This window comes from Puma concolor, chromosome D1 (assembly GCF_028749965.1).
Source record: "Puma concolor isolate L17-30 chromosome D1, mPumCon1.1.hap2, whole genome shotgun sequence".
Lineage (NCBI taxonomy): Eukaryota > Metazoa > Chordata > Mammalia > Carnivora > Felidae > Puma > Puma concolor.
In genome coordinates, this window is record NC_141676.1 from 88,840,537 (window position 1) to 88,853,735 (window position 13,199).

Consider the following 13,199-nt stretch of genomic DNA (forward strand, 5'->3'; position numbering starts at 1 on the left):
CAGAATCTGGAGCAAGCTCCAGGCTCCAAGCTGTCAGCACAGAGCCTGATGCAGGGCTCAAACTCACAAATCAACAGATCATGACCTGAGCTGAAGTTGGACGCTTACCTAACTGAGCCACCCAGGCACCCTTCAGGGGATTATTTTAAGTAGCAAATAAAGCAGAGCAGAGATGGGCGCCTGGGTGGCTCAATCAGACAGGTAGCCGACTTCACTCAGGTCATGATCTCAGGGTCCGTTAGTTCGTGGGTTGGGGGCCCACGTTGGGCTCTGTGCTGACAGCTCAGAGCCTGGAGCCTGCTTCAAGTTCTGTGTCTCCCTCTCTCTCTGCACCTCCCCCAATCTCACTCCGTCTCCCTCTCTTTCTCAAAAATAAATAAACATTTAAAAAATTAAAAAAAGAAACAGAGCAGAGAGAAGTACGCAGCACACTGTGTGACACATATTAAAAGCTTAGCAAATATTAGTTTATTCTTTCTCTTGATCTGTTTAAACTGAAGGTCCTTAGGCACCACTGTTTCCTGGTTCCTCTGTCCAGGCCCTGACTACTGAGGCTATGCCTTGTGGTCCCCTCATGTTCTGCCTATGTGCTTGGCCAGACTGCTACTGGTAATTGCAGCTATTTTCAGCCCATAGTGAAGCCTTTTCTTTTTCCTTGCTTTGTTTTGCAGCAGGTGGTTCTCATTATTACTCAGTGAGGTGGTGGCAATGGATACACTCTTATGTGCCGTGTGATTCCTGAGCCACATGTCTCATGCCCAGAGAGTGTGGACAAACTCTGCCCATTGTGCAGTTTGGAATCTTCTCTGATTAACCTATTCTTATGGGGTACAGCCTAAGGACAGGGAAAGGCCATGGATTTGGATTCAAAGCCAGGATTCTCAGAGTCCCAGCTCCATCGCTTACTGGCAACAAAAACTTGGGCAAGTTTCTTGCTCTCTCTGCACTTCTGTTTCCTCATCTGTTAAGTGGAGTTAATGCTACTCAACTCATAGGACCCTTGTGGGGAGTGATATGATGACATACAGTAGGCATCATGTATTCAGTGTTGTTCTCTTTCCCTTCTGGTGTTAAGAATTCAAAACTTCTAGTGTACAGAGGCAACTCTCAAGAGATCATCTTGTTTATTCAACAGTCATGTATTCCTCATGCATCACGGGTGGACACTTTCATCGCATGGTCTTACTTGGTTCTCACACCAGCCTATGAGAGAGGAATTTTTATCCCATGATAGAGGTGAGGAAAATGGGACTGAGAGAGGTGTGGTAATATTGTCAGTGTCACATAGCCAATGATGGCAGAACTAAGAGTCCATTTCCAACCTATCTCTAAACTCATGCCATCACTCCCTTCTCTTTCCACTCCATAGTTGTGTCATAAGGAAGGAAAAGGGTTGATAGGGATTGTTATGTTTCTCTGCCACAGGCGTGTGTGTGCATTCCACACCTAAACTACAGGGGGACAGCCATGTGTGTGCATTCCACACCTAACACCCCAGGGAAACAGCCATATGTGTGCATTTCACACTTAACAAGGAAGCAGATGTGTGTTAGCAGAAGAGGAGCTAGGGACTCAGAGAGGCACTAATGGAAAAACATCTGGGCAGGGCCACTGTGAGCTTTTTAGCCATGCATTCTTTACAGGGTTCAATGATTGAAGCAAGCTCTTTGCCAGAAGGAGCTCACATTCAGGGAGCAACCTGGATAACTATAACTGGACAAATTGGCTTCATACAAATAAAATGACTCAATGGGAACAGTAATGAGGAGGTAGAGCCCCATATCCTCACTGCTAGTTCTCTGGGCCCTCTTGTCTGCCCTAGTTAGATACCCAATTGTTTCCCTTGGTCCTGGCCTCGCTTCATCACCCATAGCAAACTGTGATTACCAAAACTTTCAGTTCCTACAGCTGACTCACCTGTCTCTCCTGAATCAGCAGAACTGGAGGATATGCACTCCCCGGAGAATCCTGCCTCTGGCTCTGCTCCTGGAGAGCCAGTGATGATATCAGAGCCTATATTTAAAGCACGGGTTCCAAAAGCTCTACTCTTAGATTCTATACATAGTGTCTTTTGTCCATTTCCACTTGGTAAATGCACATCTTATACAACACACCCTGCAGACACAATGCAATGGTCTGGGCTCAGTTTGAGGAGGTACTAGGCCCCCAAATCACTTCTCTTTAGATAAAGACATAGGGATAATCTTCATGAATCAGGAGTTTAGGGCAGGTAGCAGTTTCAGCAATAGGATGGGAAACATGCACATATCAATATGGTCTGTTTGCTGGCAAATGCTTTCACAGTGTGTATGATGGTGGATGTCCAATGCAATTTAAATAGTATGGACCTGTTTTATTTACATAGTGTTCCATAGTTTTCAAATATTTTACACATACGAGTCAATTTATCCCCATTTTCCAGATATGAAAACTGAGATGCAGGGTAGTAGTCATACAGCTAGCTCACTGTTTAGGCCAGGACTAAACAACAGCGACCAGTCCTCATTCATTTCTTCATCCAACAAATATCTACCAAGTTCCTACTATTCACGTGGTGGGATTCTAAGTGCTGGTGATACAACAATGAGCAAAATACACAAAACTTCCTTTTCTACAGCAAAGTTGGGCGAGACGGTCATTGAACAAAATTAAGAAGTAATGGACACATCTTGGGAGGTGAGGGGAGCCAGCAGCGGGGTGGGGAGGGGTGGCCACTATAGTCTCATGAATTTAAGTGAAGCCTGAGGACTTGGGGGAGATATGGGCTATCCTGCTAACGCTCTGGATTTTTCCAGTTTGCATTCCCACCCTGAGCCACAAGTTGTGTACAGGAACACTGTCTGAGAAGATGAATGGGCGATTTGTCAGAAGCTGAGACTTTCTTGGCTTGCCCCAGCCAGCAGTCGATGTCACCTTGCCCGAGGGTTGCTTCTGAATGGCAGAAGAACAGAGGCCTAGCTGAGCCCAGGAGCTGTCTTTCTTCATCAGGGAGGTAATCTTAGGACTCAGGAAACAAAAGGATGTCTGCGTCACCACAAGAAAAATCTTAATGAGAATAGGGAATGGAAACAGTGGGGTGAGGTTTTAATTAGCAGAAGAGAAAATGAGCATGGTGGGGCTGCCCCTTTTCACCAGGAGTCACCAACCAGAGTGGGGAGCCCCATCCACAGTGCACACACCACCCATCATTCCTGGACCCACTCCTTCAGCAACAGAAGCAGGCTGTATGCTTCACCCCTATCACCCACTCTCCTCCTGGGCATCTGGTTCTTTTCTTTCTCTTGACACCTGCATGCTCAGATTCCACAACCTCTTCCAGGCACCCTTGGTCCCATCAGTCCAAACTGGGGTTTGGTCCTTCTCTGTCTTCTTTTTGTCTCCAGTTCCCTCTCAACATGCCCCTTCGGTCTTCCCCACTCGCTTTTCCTATGCTTGGGCCAGGCCTGCAGCCTGTCACCCATTTATCAATGCATTCCAACTGTAACTCAGGTATTGATCTGTGTTTGTTGTTTTTTTTCCCGTAAACTTGGGCTGTAAAGGTTTCATTAGCCTGCCTCACAGTCATTACATCAAGTAATAGGAAACATCCATCTTCCTTGGGCTTCACTTCTGTACCCAATGGAGATCGGTTTGAAGAGCGTTAATCAAGCTATGAAAATCATTGGCAGCTCATTCTTTTATGATGAAAAAGCTGGTTTGCAGCCTCACTGGGTAGCAGAGTCCTGACACCTTTAGATACCTACAGCAATTATGGGCTGTGTGGTTTCCTGCTTAGGGAGACTATTCTTTGCCTGATGTCTGTATGCAAATCTCATTCCTTGCTTTAATGTGATTCTCCAAGTTATATGCAGTAAGAACAAGGCATGGGCAACGCTGGGCTCCTCTGCAGATCCCTGAGCAGAAGCAAGGGTTGTCAGTCACTGCTATGGATCCCTGACAAGGTCAGACCTGTACAGAGGTGGGAAAGAAATGTACGGAAATGGTGTCATGTATATAGCTGGAGCTCAACTATCTCACTTACTCAGTGCTCACTTACTCAGCTCCTGTTACCCAGCCTTCCAGGTAGAGCTCAGTTTTTCAAAGACTTTTTCTGGTTGTTCAGTGGTCCATGGAGGCAGGGACAGAGGATAGAGAGAGAAAGAGATAAGGACACAAGCTAGGAGTAAACTGCAGTATCCCAGATCAGTGGGGAGGTGGCCAGGGCCTGGCTGGTGAAGGAAAGGGTGGTGGGAAGGGCCAGGGAATGTGCTAGATAATTTGGAGACATATATCTAATCCCACTACAAGTCTGTGAGGTAAGTATTATAAATCCATTTTCCAGATGAAAAGACTGAGCTGCAAGGAGTTTTAGAAACATATCCCTAACCACAGCTTCCTAACTGGTGTTCCTTTTCACTTAAAACTGAAGCAATGTTTTCTCTACAGCCTTGACAGGAGCTTTTGTTTGATAGGAAGGCTTGGACAGAGCTGATGAAGGAAATAGGAGTAAATGTCTACTGTGAAAAGAGCCCCAAATCTAAATCTATTAGCTATTGATAGCTAACCGATCTGTTCCTTGCACATATATTTCCTGGGTTCTTCCCTTACTGTCTTAAGCTTTATTGTTTATTTCTCAAGTCTTTGAAAAACCTCAAACAGCAGAGAAAAGAGCTTCTATCCCCAGGGTATCAGAGGGGGAGCCTGAAGCACAGCAAGCATGAAAGTTTCTGGAAGTCACCTGTTTTATCTTAAAAATTTATATGAATGTTGTATTCTGCTTCACAATGCATCTATGTTTATTTTAATGTTTAAAACTATGTTGTAAATTGCAGTCAAGTATAACGACTTGAAGGCGCAGGATTTAAAAAAAAAAAAAAAGCTTACCTTCCCATATCATCTCTCATAATATTACAGGTACTTTGTACTGTTAACTCATCAGGTGCCGGGCATGGTTCTGAGTGTGTTACTCGAATGACCTCATGGTGAGATTTCACTATCTCCATCTCCAGAGGAGGGATCGGGTGCTCAGAGAAGGAAATAATCTTCCCAAGCACACACAGTTAATGTGTGGCAGAGTCAGGGTTGGGGTCTGGATATGTCTGTTCTGACACCTGTGCATGATGCCACCTGCTGCATACCGGCAGGGATTGGGTAACCCAGCTTGGAAAGCAGATCTAGACGGTGTCTGAAAGTTCATGCAGAAAAACAGCATTGCTCATGGTTCAGGTGGGTCGGCCACAATGCACACTCAGTCTTTGGTTTTCAGGTTTGAGGAGAGCAGGATAAAACAGAGGGGAGGCTGAGAGGAAGAAGATAATGTGATTCTGGGACCAGCCCCTGAAGGGCGGTAGCTGGCAGGTTAGCAGTCCTGTCCAAGGGTGTCACTAAGGCTCAGATTGGTGTAAGGGCAGTGGATGGCCACAAGATCTGGGATTTCTGGGCAGAGTTCCTACCATCCACTCATAGTGGGGCCCAACTCAGGACTGAGGAACTGAGGTCCATTTTCAGCCTTAGCTGGAGGGGTTAATAAGAAAAAATAGGTACAAAGCCCAGTTAAACAGATCATGGTTCAAAAAAGAACACCAGCTCCAAGAGGGAAGCCAGTGAATCTAGGCTCCAGACTTAATCGTGTGCAGGACTCGATCAGAGGAGGGAGCAGAGGCTGCAGCCCGGTGGGATATGAGGTCTACCAGCCCATCCCACGCCCCTCACAGCAAGGTTTCTGCAAATTCCACCAGCCTTCAGGTCTGAGCCACTGTGCTACTGCCTTCTCTGGCCCCATATGGCTTAAGAGGTGGGGAGGGATGGCACTAAAATTAAGAAGTGTTCAGGCTGCAGTTGTGGGATACTGAGAAAGAAAGCAGAGAAGAGGTCTATACAGCATTTCCTTTAATGGGTCAAGGGTTCAAATCCTCTTCCCTGTGGACCAGGCCCCCCGAAATTCTAATTTAAATTACAGTATGCTACTGTGCAAGTTCAAGTCTTGTTTATATTTCTGACGAAGAGAAACAGCTTCAGACCAGTCTCCAAGTAACAACCTTCACATGTTAAAACTTTTTTTTTTTCCTAAAGATGTGTTTTGTGTCGGTAAGAATGCAGACTGGTGCAGCCACTCTGGAAAACAGTAAGCAGGTTCCTCAAAAAATATATAAATAGAACTACCCAAGACCCAGCAATTGCACTACTAGGTATTTATCCAAAGGATACAAAAATGTGGCTTTGAAAGGGCACATGTACCCCAATGTTTATAACAGTGCTATCGACAATAGCCAAATTATGGAAAGAGCCCAAATGTCCATCAACTGATGAAAGGATAAAGAAGATATGGTGTCTGTCTCTATACACACACACACACACACACACACACACACAGTGGATTATTACTCGGCAATCAAAAAGAATGAAACCTTGTCATTTGCAACAATGTGTATGGAACTAGAGGGTATTATGCGAAGCGAAATAAGTCAGGCAGAGAAAGACAAATATATGATTTCACTCATATGTGGAATATAAGAAACACAACAGATTAACGTAGGGGAAGGATAGGAAAAATAAGATAAAAATCAGACAGGGAAGCAAACCATAAGAGACTCTTAAATACAGAGATCAGACTGGGGGTTGCAGGAGGGGAGATGGGTAGGAAGATGGGCTAAATGAGTGATGGGCATTAAGGAGTGCACTTGTTGGTTTGAGCACTGGGTATTATACATAAGTGATGAATCACTGGGTTCTACTCCTGAAACCAATACTACACTGTATGTTAACAAACTTGAATATATATATTGGGATATATATATATATATATATATATATACACACACACACATATATATATATATATATATATACACACACATATATATATCGGGGTATATACACATATATATTATATATATATATATATTATATATATATATATGTATGTGTATATATATATATATGTATATATATATGTATGTGTATATATATATATATGTATATATATATATATATATATATATACATATATATATATATATTGGGGTGCTTAGGTGGCTCAGTCTGTCAAGCAGCCGACGTCAGCTCAGTTCATAATCTCATGGTTCGTGGGTTTGAGCCCCACATCAGGCTCTATGTTATATATATATATATATATATATATATATATATATATATATATATAATGCCCAAATCCTACAAGGCAGTTTGGCTACCTTTTTTTTTCTCCAAAATTTCCGTCCTCTATTTATCAGGTAAAAAAAGAATCTGGACACAAGATGGAGGGGACCATGTTTGAAGGTCTTCCTTTTTTTGATGGATTTCTTGATATTTTGCCATTCCTTATTCCCTGCTTACTCCAGCCAAGGGAAAATCCTGCTTGGGTCATTTTCACTCAAAGTAACAGGAGGTCAAGATTCAGGCAAAGAGAGAAATGAGTTCATTTGCAACCTCAGGGCTAGAAGCACAGTATCATTGCAAATCCCAAACCAGTTAAGAGACAGGAAGCAAAGACTATGAGTAAATTGTCAATAACCATCTTGGGAAAAAGGTTAATCTGGAGCTTCAGGGAACTTGTGTGAGGGCTGAGATCATTCAGGACCTGTTCAATATATTAAAAAGGCAGTCATTTCCCAAGGGCACAGGGCACCTAGTTCCAGAAGGGATAGAGGAAGAGTTGGAGAGAAGAGAAATTTCTATCAAATCACCTATTAAACATTTGTGAATTAACATTTATTGAATTCAGGTCTATGCCACACACTGTGCTATGTATTTTGTATGCATTTCATGTGCTTTTCTTTTAAAAGCATAGGAAGAAACTGTTTTTGTTTGTTTGTTTGTTTGTTTGTTTGGTTGGTTGGTTGTTCTGTTTTATGGGTAAGGAAATTGTGACTTAGAAGTGGATTGACCAAGATCACCCAACTAAGATGTGCTACAATAGGGACTTCAACTCAGGTATGCACAACTACAAATCCTGTAGTCTTAACCATTACATTTTATTGTCTCTTTATACTACTTGTAATAATTTTTCTGTTGTTGTCTTGAATTGGGTAAAACTCATATCATTTCAAATTTCATATATAAACAGTTTGGGTTTCCTACCTGATTATGAGTTCCATTAGAAAAAGACAGTTTTATGCTGCTCTAATATCACCCCAAATGAGAAAATACCCCAGGTATAATATTTTCTTTTTCACAGTATTTCATAATCTTCAAACATCTCTGCATATGTATATTTCCTCACTGCACTCCTATGAGGAAAATAGGCTATTATCTCTAACTCACAGGTAAAAAAGTAGAGGCATTAGGATTTTTGCAATGTGTCTCAGTTAGCAAATGGAAGAAAATGACGTGACTTCTTTTTTCACTTTACTTCTAGTGCAATGCCCTTTTTGTGTCAGGCACTGTTAACTGCCTTCCTTAAAGCCAGTTCTCCTTGCTAAAAGGCAGAACCTTACCCCACATTTGTTTAGGAATCAGAAGGGATCCTTTGATTTTAGGAAACATGAGCTCAGCCCCTAATCCAACAGTTGGCATTAATCCCATTTTAGTTAATGAGATGTTAGTTAATGAGAGAGTTTTCCTCCCTGATAAGAGAAATACCCTGTGCTGCTCCATGTTTCCTAACCGGAATGCAGGACCTGATTCTTGGCACTACTGCAGCCATCTTATGACCATGAGAGGATAAATAGAATTACAGACCTGTTAGACTTAAGCCCTAACATCTTTGAGCTGCTGAACCAACATGAGCCACTGCCTACAACCACATTTTTGTTATAATAAAGCATAAAATAAACTTCTGTTACTTATAATAGAAAGAGTTTCTGCTGATTTCATTTTCTACTGCACCAGTGAAATGACACTTAGCAGATGTGTGTTTGGAAGAAGATAATCTATAAACGTGCTTTGTACAGCATGGACAACAAACAAATTCACTGTATGAATGCAAGTATCATCGTTATTGTTACTATTTTATTTTAAACACTTACAAATATGATTTTGTATTTTTATTTGTATTCCTTGAACCCAATTCCCCACAATGGAGAGTGAACATACTTTACTGAGAGTAAAGGCTGCTTTGATCAATTGTTCCTGAGCCAACTGCTGGGCCTGTGGTTGCTAACTGTTATTACAGGCAAGTCTTTCTCTGCCTCAGTTTTGCTTTCTGTTCACTAGCATTATAATGTCCACTTTCAGCTCAGAGTTTAGTGTGAAGATGAAATAGAGATAGGAGAGGAAATTAAAGGAGCAATGGGGAGGGATGTTCAACACTTATTGAGATGATTATTATGTTCTTGCATTGTAATTGGCATTTTACCTGTGAAATCTCATTAACTGGTGACCTTACAAGGTAAACATCCTCTCTAAATACTGAGGGATATGTTGGGGGTATGGCAGGGTAAACTGAGATGTGTTGACTCATCTCATACCCACTAGGGATTTGAGTGGGTTATCTGGATGTGGAGCCTTTCTTTGTCACTTTGAAGAGCTTCAGGTTATAAAGCAGTCTGGAAAGGCCTCGCTTAGGCCAGGGTACTGGGTCACAAGGAGCAAAGTCAATAGAATTGATTTCTTAGACCAAATGGGAGTCTTTTCATTCTTAGGGTAACAGGGGATTGAATTATAGGAATAAAAGGAATTTTGAAAGAAAGTGAGCTCTGTCCCCCAACTCTGTACAGTTAACAGTGAGATAGAAAGCATAATTTGGCTCTCTCCCCTCTAAGGACAACAATATTTGGCCAGGGAAAGTTTTAGAATTCGCCAGGAACAAGCAGGGAAAGGATTGCTCAAAGTGCAGAAAGAAAAGAAAGAATTCAGAGAAAGCAGTACTAATTCAGAACAGCCTTCCAGAGACCTGAGAGTAAGGGAAGGGGCTCAATCAGTGTTCCCAGCCCAACCTCCCCCCCCCCCCCCCACACACACACCTTCCAGATTCTATGCAGCTTGGAATCAGTTCCTGAACCACTGAGATACAAGTGTTTAAGCCTTCCTCAGGGACTACTACATATTTTATTAATAAGTGAATAAAGTGTGGCCCCTGCCCTCAAGATGCTCAGTGTATGTATGGAAGCTTAAAGATGTAAAACCATAAATACCAAATATGGTGAGCATGGCATTGACCTTGTGATTTGTAGCTGGAATCTCTGAGCTTTGCTTACTTCTTTATTTTAATAAGTAAAGTCTTCCTAAAAGACTGAGATACAGTTTGTTTTGAATAAGTGTTGGAAACCTGGAGTTCTTCAAATAGGCATAGTAAACAGTAATTTAGATAATATATATAAAGCAGCTAATGCCCTGCCTATTACATAGTAAGAAGGAAATTGGTATTAAAAAGTTCAAGCTCCAGAGCCAGAATGCCTGAGTTCAATCCTGCCTTCTCCACTTACTAGCTGTGTGACCATGGTTTCTCTGTTCCTTGATTTCCTCATCTGTAAAATACAATAATAATTGCATCTGCCTACTGAGTTGTACAGAGGACCACATGAGTTGACATGTGTGATGTTCTTAAAATGGGCCTGGCACATAGTAAGTGCTGGTGCTTCAGACATTAATAGGAATTGTTCCATACATGGCAAGTAAGCATAAGTAGGCATAATAGTCGTAGTAAGAGTAAGTTGGGGTTAGAAAAGCAGAGACATGTGCAACTGGTCAGTGATTGATTATCCATTGGGAAGACCCATTAAGTGAGAACACAGAATATGGGAATGCTACATTGTTAATAGGAATGGCTATGATTTGATGAAGGCTTGACAAACTCTCAAATTCTCAGTTCTTCTCAGATTTACCTCTGGCCAGAGTAGACCACTATGCCCTCAAGAAACTCCAGAAACAAGAAAATAACAACAAAAAGAAAAAGTAAAGAAAATCATTGTGGAGAATATAATTTACTGAATCTCTCCAACCTCAGCATTAAGGTAAGGGGAATTTGGGATAGGGGCAACTACTCTGATGTAATCTGAAGTGACTTTCTGTTTGATATAAAGCCATAGAAAATGCACAGGGACAGTTTATAGAACAAGCAAGGTGAGTGAGCTGCATTAAAATGGGAATGAAAAATAACCCAGAAAATGCTATTTATTGTAAAAATTGCTGGCATGCTTAGAGCTGCTTTGATCATCTTTGCCTCAAAGAAAGCAGAGCCAACAAAGTGAAGTTTCAGAAAAGGGCAGAAAAATGATCAGAGGCATAATGGGTGAAAGGAGGTCTTTATCCCTAGAAGGAAAGAAACAATTGGAAAAAAAAGTCTTTGGCTTAATAGAGATCTATTGGATAATGAATGGTGAGTAGCGGCCATTCAGGTGCTGCCCTCTCCCCTGTCCCAAATCACAAAAACGAGAAGGAATTTGAAAGGACTGAAAATAGATAAATGGCCATCATATGTTTAAAGCCTCAACTGGGGGAACTGGCAGCCTCGGGGCATTTTTGAAGCAAACAATAGAGTGACTTTCTACGAAGATCAAAAGTTCTGCTCTTGCCCAATAGCAGCTCATCATCCAGGGGTGTTTGCTGAAAAACAGAGGGGCAATGCCCTGCGCTAGACCCTCTGCAATAGAGAAAGCCTTCCCTGTGGCTGTTCACAAGAACCGTTGGTTGAAATGGAGGAAGCAGGGGAAAAAAAGAGACAGAATTTATTTCCCCTTTGGGATTCAGAAAATGCAATGGGATAAAGTTGAGAAGACACTTTCAGATTTTAGATGATGTGAAACAAGTTTTCCTACCCTCCATGTCCCCTGCACCCCCTCCTCAAGGAAGAAAGAATTCCATCCTGTTGATCCAGGACCAGCTATAGCACTTCCCCAGGGGAGCTTATTCAAAATGCAGAATGCTAGTCCCATCCCAGACCCCAGAATCAGAATCTGCATTGTGACAAAATTCACTGGTGATTTGCAGGCACATCAAAGTTTGAGGGTTTACTATAGTCTCAGGACATTCAGAGAAAAGATTAGATGTGCCTCAACCCCCGCTGTGCCATTCATTCACTTTGGGAACAGCCACTTATCTCTATAAACTTCAATATATTTATCCAAAAACTGGGAACTAAACTCCTATGAGTATTAAATTAGATAATGCACTTAAAGCATTAATAGATCTGGTACATAAAAATAAGAATTCAAAAAGCATTTAGTAACATTACTCTTGATGTTTATAATCATCCAATACCAAGAAATGGGAAGACAGTCTCAAGAATGTGTTATAAGAATGGAAAAATGTAAAAACAGTAAGAACAAGAGACAAGGACACTAACTCAACATCCCAACTGTGAGTGAGATGTGTACAAGAACAGGGGACAGCTGAAACCTGCTACACTGTTTGAGAATTATGTAAATGGCTTTATATAAAGCCTAGCTGTGAATAGACTTGAGAGACAGGTAAGTGGGTTACAAGCTCATCAAGAAAGACAGTACCTGGCTCTTTTGTGTCTGTGTGTGTATTCTTTTCTTGGTCACTTATCAAACATTTTGGTATTATTTGATTTGTCCCTGAAGTTGTCAATTAAGATAAATTAAGTTGCTTCATATTATTCTAAATAAGTATTATTTTACTTTTTAACAACAAAAATACTGCATGGTAATCACCCAGAATTTCTTGCTAACTTTACCAAAGCGAGATTCAACCTGAGACTAAAGTTATTCTTGTAGTAGTTATACAATCCCAATATTATTGGAAGAAATAGCCAGTGATGATAGTAAAATGATAGTAAAATAATAAATTTTCATCAGCCCCAAATGCCCAAAATAGTGGTAAGAATGCATCACACTGATAGAAATGATACAAACTACACCTAGTTATGTTATGTAGAATTCTGAGAAAAGATGAAACTTGAATTTGAAGCTATAGCCATCAAGTGACCTGAGGCCAGTCCCCTGGACCTGTGCCCTCAGCCTGAACTGGGTAGTTGATGGAGTCACTGTAATCACTTAATTTGTTCTCTCACCATTTGGATACACTTTGGAGTACACACTCATCCCATCCTTATACTTCATCTAATTAATAGCATGGGTAATAAGCAGCCACCTGTTATTCACAGACAGGTGTATACCCTTGTCAAAGGTCTTGGCTAAATCATCTGGATTGTCTCTAATAGCAATATTAATGACCCTCTGCATTAGCTTCAGTTTGTAAAATATATTTCCTTGATTTTTTTTTCAATATTTTCATGAGAACTAGAAATATCTACTAAAGGACTCCTGGAACACAGTGCTATAGTTCATGTTGGAGACTCAGCTATAACCACAATGCTT